The 6,674-nt window shown below is 52.9% G+C and overlaps 1 long non-coding RNA gene across 1 annotated transcript; it reads right to left on the bottom strand.

The window, feature by feature from the left end:
* Nucleotides 1–3,114: 3,114 nt before the first annotated feature.
* LOC111733161 lies at nucleotides 3,115–4,475 on the bottom strand. Its single transcript, XR_002777860.1, has 2 exons — nucleotides 3,717–4,475; nucleotides 3,115–3,633 (listed from the first exon to the last, which is right to left on the bottom strand). It is a non-coding gene; the product is annotated as an uncharacterized LOC111733161 (long non-coding RNA).
* Nucleotides 4,476–6,674: the final 2,199 nt, after the last annotated feature.

Genomic DNA, 6,674 nt, shown 5'->3' with positions numbered 1-6,674 from the left:
GGTGTGGGGAATGGGCTGTTGGTCCCACCTGTGTTCCACAGGTGACCTCCCGGCCTGGCTGCAGGGCTGATCCGCACCTTGCAGTCTCTGAATGTGGCTTGATCAACCTGTTAATTCTCTTGCCGCCTCCCTGCTTTAAAAGGAAAGATAGGGTTATTTGGGGGGCTGGGACCTCTTTTCTCTGGGGGAAGAGAACGGGAAGAGTTTAATCCTGTAGATTGGTTGCCTCTTCTCTCTGGGGTGGATAGAAAGGGCCCATGTGACAGATGAACTTTCTGGTGCTGGACCAGAGTATTCCAGCCGGGTTGATGAGATTATGCTTCTGGGGGAGGCTGAAACTGCAATTAGGTCACATGTTAACTCCGGGTACAGTGGGCTTTAGCATGAGCGATGCCGTTCTGGGCCTGTGGTTTTCTGTGTAACAGTGGGAACTGAGTCATCACTGGTGGATCCTGGCCTCTCCTATTCCCTGGTGGGGAGATGCCCACACATCTTATTCAGCAGCTGACAGCTGACCCCTTCAATCCCCTACCTGCTACTTCCCATCAGATGCTCTGTGATCTGGGCTGGGTGGGGCCAGAGTGACTCTTTACATTTAAGCTCCCACCAAGGATTTTCTTAGACTACCGTGGAGGCTGCCGCCCAGCAGGCTGAGTGATGGGCTCTGGAAGTTGCTGGGGAGTTTACTTTCCTTGGGATCTTCTAAGCCTCTGGTTCTAGAACTGGACTGGCAGTCTGAGGATGCGGCCATGGCGGGCTGCTCCTCGGCCCACGCCTCCCCCACCTCCAACTTTCTCTTCCCAGTTCTGCTTATCATAGTCTCTCTCCTTTCCCTCTTTCAAAGCCACCCCACCCGGCACCGAGACTGGGCAAAGCGGAAGTTTAAGATGAGCCTGGCTTCCTTTCTGCTACCCCCGGCCTGTGGCTTCCCCAGAATCTCAGAGCATCCTGGGCTGTAAGTCACTTGGGCACTTGACTATGTCACTGGCTGCAAGGCAGCAATTTTTTTTAGTCTCTTGCTGCTGTCCCCACATCCCATCCCTCATCCACGCCCTCATCCATCCTCTCACCCGCTCTACCCCACGCCCTCACCCCATTCTCTTTTTCTAATACTTTCTATTTACCATACTGCGTGTGCGTGTGTGTGCGCGCGTGTGTGTGTGTGTGTGCACGCACACACACGTGCCTACACAAGTTCACATCAGGAAGGCAGCTGAGGGCTGAGGAATATAAAATTGCAGCTCTTCCCTGCGATGGCTTTTTCCCTCCCCTCCGATTGTCTGTCTGATCATCATCTGGTTCCTAACCCCGCCCCCCCACCTGCTGTTTTAAAAATAATTACTTCAAATACAGAGACAGGATAGGTTTAGAGGAATCGTCATGATAGTTGTGCATGCACACACCTATCTTTGTTATATCTTATCATTTTTACCATTTATTTCTTTAGAGAAATTATTTCTGACTGTCTTGGGGCCTCCTGTGTCGCCTCCCAGATGTCATATTCCTCCCTCCCTGCCTGCCTGCCTCCTCCAGGACAACCACTTTCTTATTAATATTTCAAGATACCTTTTTATTCCTTTCCTACATCTTTGTGCATCCACGCACAGTATTTGGGAAAATGTTCTTTTGCAGGCTTAAACTTTACACACAAGGCAGTACACAGCACACGCCTATCTTTCTGCAACTGGCATTTTTTCCCTCAGTTTAAATAGATCGCTCAAATCCATACACGCGGCTGTGGTTCATTTGTTTCAACTCCTGGGAGGTATTTCATGGAATGGCTTTGACAGAACATCTCCATCCACTTCCCCTACGGACCAGTCTCTATGTTGTTCCGGCTTTTTATCTTAGAGACAGCACTGCATCTATCTTTTGGTTGTGAATTTCCTCATTTCAAAAGCCTGAGCCATGGGGCTCTGATTCTTCCTTCCGGCCTCCCCAAGCCTTTGGCTTTAAGGCTCCCTCCTGCCCTCCGCAGGGGCCCGGCCCAGCCCAGTCCCCGCCCACCTGGGCGCATCCCTCTTTCCTCCCCCAGCTCCAGGCCCCCAGGCCTGCAGGCTCACCTCCCCCATCCACCCTCATTCCTGCAGCCATCTGGGTCTTTCAACTGCACATCTGTGATCCTTTGTCTGGCGCTGGTTGCTCCTCCAAGCCCAGAGCTGGATGAAGGCGGGAACAGGGCCCATCTTTCTCACCCCTGGGTGCCTATGCCCCACACTGCACCTGGTTGGGAAGACACCGATATTTAGTGGGATGAAGATGTACCAGCCTCAGCGGCTGGCTTCGGAATTCTCATAGGGCAAGAACGGTCTTGTTGGATGAAAACATGTGGCTTAGCTGGATGGTGGCGTGGAAGAGGGGAGGAGGGCAGCATCTCGGGGGACAGGTTTGGCAGATGGCAGGGCAGCTTAATGGTTCTGCATTCAAAAGGCACAGGAAATGTCCGGGGGGGATGGGATGAAGAGGAATGCGAGGCCGGAGCTGGAGCTTCGGAGGGCGGGGTCTCGGGCTTGGAAACAGGAATTACCGGAATCCAGCTGCGCCCCCGCCACTGTCACGTCTCCTTGTGTGACTTTGGCAGAGTTATCCAGCTTCTCAGTCTTCCCCATCTGTAAATGGGGCTCACGACAGTGCCTGCCTCTTAGGACGGAGTATGGTCAAGCGCGGTCACGCCAGTAACGCCGCTGACTCCGCACTGTGGCCTGCGCGCAACCCCTTGGTGAGCCCCGAAAGCAGCCGCTGGGCTTTTCCGCTCTCCGGACCCCCAAGGCTTTAGGGCCTCGGTAAATAGGAAGCCCGAGCCCTCGTCTCCCACCCCTGCCTGGGTCAGGGAGCCCCCCTTTGGATATCTCACAAATAAAAATTTAACTTTCACGACTGAGGTCTTTTTTTAAAGTAAGGTTTTATTGAGCCCAAAATGCTAGCCCAAAAGAAGACGGGCTTTGGGGGTGTGGAGTCTAAGCCACCAGCAGCATGGCTAGGGGGCAGAGACAGCAGGTCCATCGTCCCAGTGACGCAGGACAGGGCAAATTCCTTCGAATGCGGGGAGACCAAGCCCCGCTCTCAGAGAAGAGGGTTTTTTGGCGGAGAAAGAGATTCAAACACACGCCAAAGTCATAGTCAAAAAAATAGTTTATTAGGGAAGGGGTAACACTCCACAGACAGAGGGTGGTCTCTCTCAGAGACAGAATGAGGGCCTGAGAGCAGCTCAGAGGGACAATAGAAACGAGAGGACAGTGAGAGGGGCCCTGAGTGTCCAGGGAATTCAGTTTCTGTGTCATTCTTCAATTCCTGTGAGTTACAGTTTAAAGACTTTGTCAACCCGTTTCCTTTGATACGAACATGCAGCGAGGAAGGGGAAGAGTCTGTAGTGTGAAAAGGTAAGAATGTGTAGCGTGAAAGGCCTGCGGGCAGTTCCCAGCCTTTAATCCTTAGATTCTCGGTGGTTTCAACCACAGGGAATGACTCTTGGTTCCTGTTTCCTCTTCACAGGTGTGGCGAAGGGGCTGTTAGTCCCAGCAGACATCTCCCTGTGTTCCGCAGGTGACCTCGTGGCCTGGCTGCAGGGCTGGTCAGCACATGGCAGTCTCTGAATGTGGCTTGATTTAACATTTTAATTCTCTTGCCTCCTCCCTGCATTACCAGAATTTTGAAAGCAGTTTTATACATCAAGTAGGGGAAAGTGGGGAGAAAGAGTTCGTTTGAAAGAAATTTACTTTAGCTGTAGGCAAAGGGGTAGGGGAAGGCGAAGGGGTCCAGCTCCGAGTCCAGCTCCGAGTCCACATGAAGAAGTGTCCGCTCCTGCCCGCGGGCGAGCAAGCAAGCGCTGGAGGTGGGTGGTGCCTGGCTAAAACGATCTAAGCCACCTGGAAGTCCGTCCCAAGTTCCAACAGCGTCCACAGGAATGCGGGCAGTCTTCTGTCATCTGGCCGGCAGCCGTTAACGGACTAACGGTTCTTTCTCTTTCTCACGTTCTCCGGCCTCTGTAATTGCATTTAGAACATCTCAGAATTTTCTCCTTATCGATGCCGTCGCCCACGTGTGCTTTGAGGGAGGTGCTAACGTATCTGCATCTGATGAGATGAGGGCAAAGGAGAGTTAAGGTATCCGGCTCAAGGTCGCACAGCAATTAAGTATGAGTCGTTGGGGGAGGGGTCGTTTCTTCACTCCTGTCGCTCTCCTTCTCTCTCACTTTGCAGGGGGGGGCTGTTTTGCTCTATTCCTAGGCCCCCAACCTGCTCCGTAGGGAGTGGCTGCTCTAGACTGTGATAAAGCGAACACGTCACCCCAGCTCTGACCCCCGCCCTTCCACGTCCTGGTAGGACCTCCGCTGGGCGCAGCCTCCCTCCACTAACACACCGCTTCCACCAGGGGGCGCCCTCCGCCCCACCGGTCACTGGGCTTGAGCAATGGGAGGGCGGGGGGCGGGGGAGGAGGCAGGATGCGAGAGAGAGGAGGAGGGGAAGAGCCCGAGAGAGACCGATGATAACCCTCCCCCTCCCTTCTGCCAAGTGTGTCCAGGAACTATCTGGGGTCAAGTCCCACGCTGGCCTTGAGGAGCCCTGTGACCTGGGGCAGGTGACCTACCCTCCCAGTTATTCCAGTTTCTAGACAGTAAGATGGGACGGTATCTTAGTACCTCCCTCGGAGGATTAACGGGCGTCGCATGATTAATGGCCAATCCTGGCAGAGTGTCAAACCAGTGGGCAGGTCACAGTTCTCTGGCGTCCTGTTCTGGGTGCCTGTTTCTGCCAGGCATGGCACCCACACCTCAAACAGCCCAGCTCCGTGCCATTATCTCCATTATAGTTTTCCACAGAAATTCAATTACACGAGTAGTAAATGATTATGGGCTCATTAAAAAGTCCAAAGACTACAGAGAAAGAATTCCCTTTCTTCCTTCAGCTCCTCACTTCCAGGTCCTGCCGGCCCTCTTGGGGCCCCACTCCAGGCCCATCGTGGGGGCAAAAAAAAAAAAAAAAGATACTTTTGCTCCCGTAGCTGAGCCCGGAGTGATTTAAACGCCCCTAGTATTTTTGGCAGCCAGAATGAAATAACGCTTAATTAGGCCTTGGTTCCCGTGTTAACCGCTCTATTGGCTCCACTCCTGTTCTCGTGCATGTGTGAATGTCTCCTAAGCTGCTGACGTGCCCTTTCTTTGTCAGGCAGGAGAAGATAACTTCAGGGTCTTGAGGAGGATTTACGAGTTTGTTTTGCAGAAGAAAAGAATGTCCTCAAGGGAGCTGCAACCGGCTGCTGACGCCCAGGAGCCTGATAGGAGAAGGCGTTATCTGTGACTAAAGGAACACAGACTCTCTCTGTTCCCTGGAACCTTCCCTCCCCTTCCTCCCTTTAAAACTCCTCTGCTGGGTCCCGAACTTCAGAGGTGGTGTTTGGATGTGGATCAGCTTCTGGGGCGGCCAGCTTCCTGAATGAAGCACCCTTCCCTTTCCACCCAACTCTCTCTGTCTCTCTCTGTCTCTCTCTCTCTGTCTCTCTCTGTCTCTCTCTGTCTCTCTCTCTCTCTCTCATTGGCTTTCCAGCAGTGAACAGCCGAACTTGTTCTTTTGTTTGTTTGTTTTGTTTTGTTTTTGGTTAACACTCCCACCTTCTGAGTTCTTCTAGCTGGGCTAATAATCGAATTACCAGGGACAGAGCAAGAGGAGAAAATCAAAATTTTAATACATGCGCATGGGGAACCTACACAAGCATGAAAATTCCAAAGACCTGAGGCAGCATTGTGGTACTTAAGACATATCTGGACAAAGGAGAAATGGGGGGTGACGGGGTATTAGATTCCAGAAGCGGGAATGGGCGACTTCCAGGTGGTTGAGGGACAGACGGAACGTACTTGGCTGGGAAGTTCCTGCTGGCAACTCGGGCACAATGACACGGGGAGGGTCCAGCTAACAGGCTTGAGTCTAAGTGAGGGCGAGGATTCTTAACGTGGTGAAGCCGGGCTCCCTTCCCTACGCAGGTTTTTCTATCTGAATCTCCTGGGCAGGAAAGCGGAGGAGCGTGGGAGAGGCTCAAAGATCCCCTCTGAGTCTTATTACTTGACAAACAGTTTAAAATCGATGTCCCAAAGAGCAGCTTCAGGGCGGCAAAACTTTGGTCTCCTTCGCCTCCATCTGCAGAAGCTCCTAAGGTTACTTAGTGTTGCCAGGTCTGCTGCTGGAACCAGCCCGGACTGGTTCCGCCTCTCTACACAGTGAGACCCCACCCTCAGAGAGCCCACAAAAGGCCCTGCCCAGGTTCAGAAGGTCACCGGCTCCTGGGGTTACTTTGGGGAAGTCGTATTTCCCTTTATGCACCCGTGTCTCCAAATCTAACATAAATTCCTTCTGCATTTAATTTCGTGTTTTATTTCAACAGTGCTCCAGCTTTCAGAATAAGGAGTGGCTGCCTGGGGCATCCACACAACAAAAATGCAGAAGGCCCATCTGCCTGTGCCAAGCACTGGCGGCCCCAGGGCACCGGGCCTCAGATCCTGACGTCCGTCCAGAGTTGGTGCCCAGAGTTGGTGCCTGTGAGCTCTGTGGCCAGGCCTGGCAGGGCGAAGCTCGGGTTGACGAGGACAGGGCAAATTTCCCCAAGTGGAGGGGAGACCAAGCCCCACTCGGAGAGAAGAGGAGGGTCCTCTGGCAGAGAGCGAAGAAAGAATTCAACTCACA

This window comes from Pteropus vampyrus, unplaced genomic scaffold (assembly GCF_000151845.1).
Source record: "Pteropus vampyrus isolate Shadow unplaced genomic scaffold, Pvam_2.0 Scaffold534, whole genome shotgun sequence".
Classification (NCBI taxonomy): domain Eukaryota; kingdom Metazoa; phylum Chordata; class Mammalia; order Chiroptera; family Pteropodidae; genus Pteropus; species Pteropus vampyrus.
The sequence above is the reverse complement of the archived record's forward strand: the minus strand, read 5'-3'. Positions and strand labels throughout refer to the sequence as shown.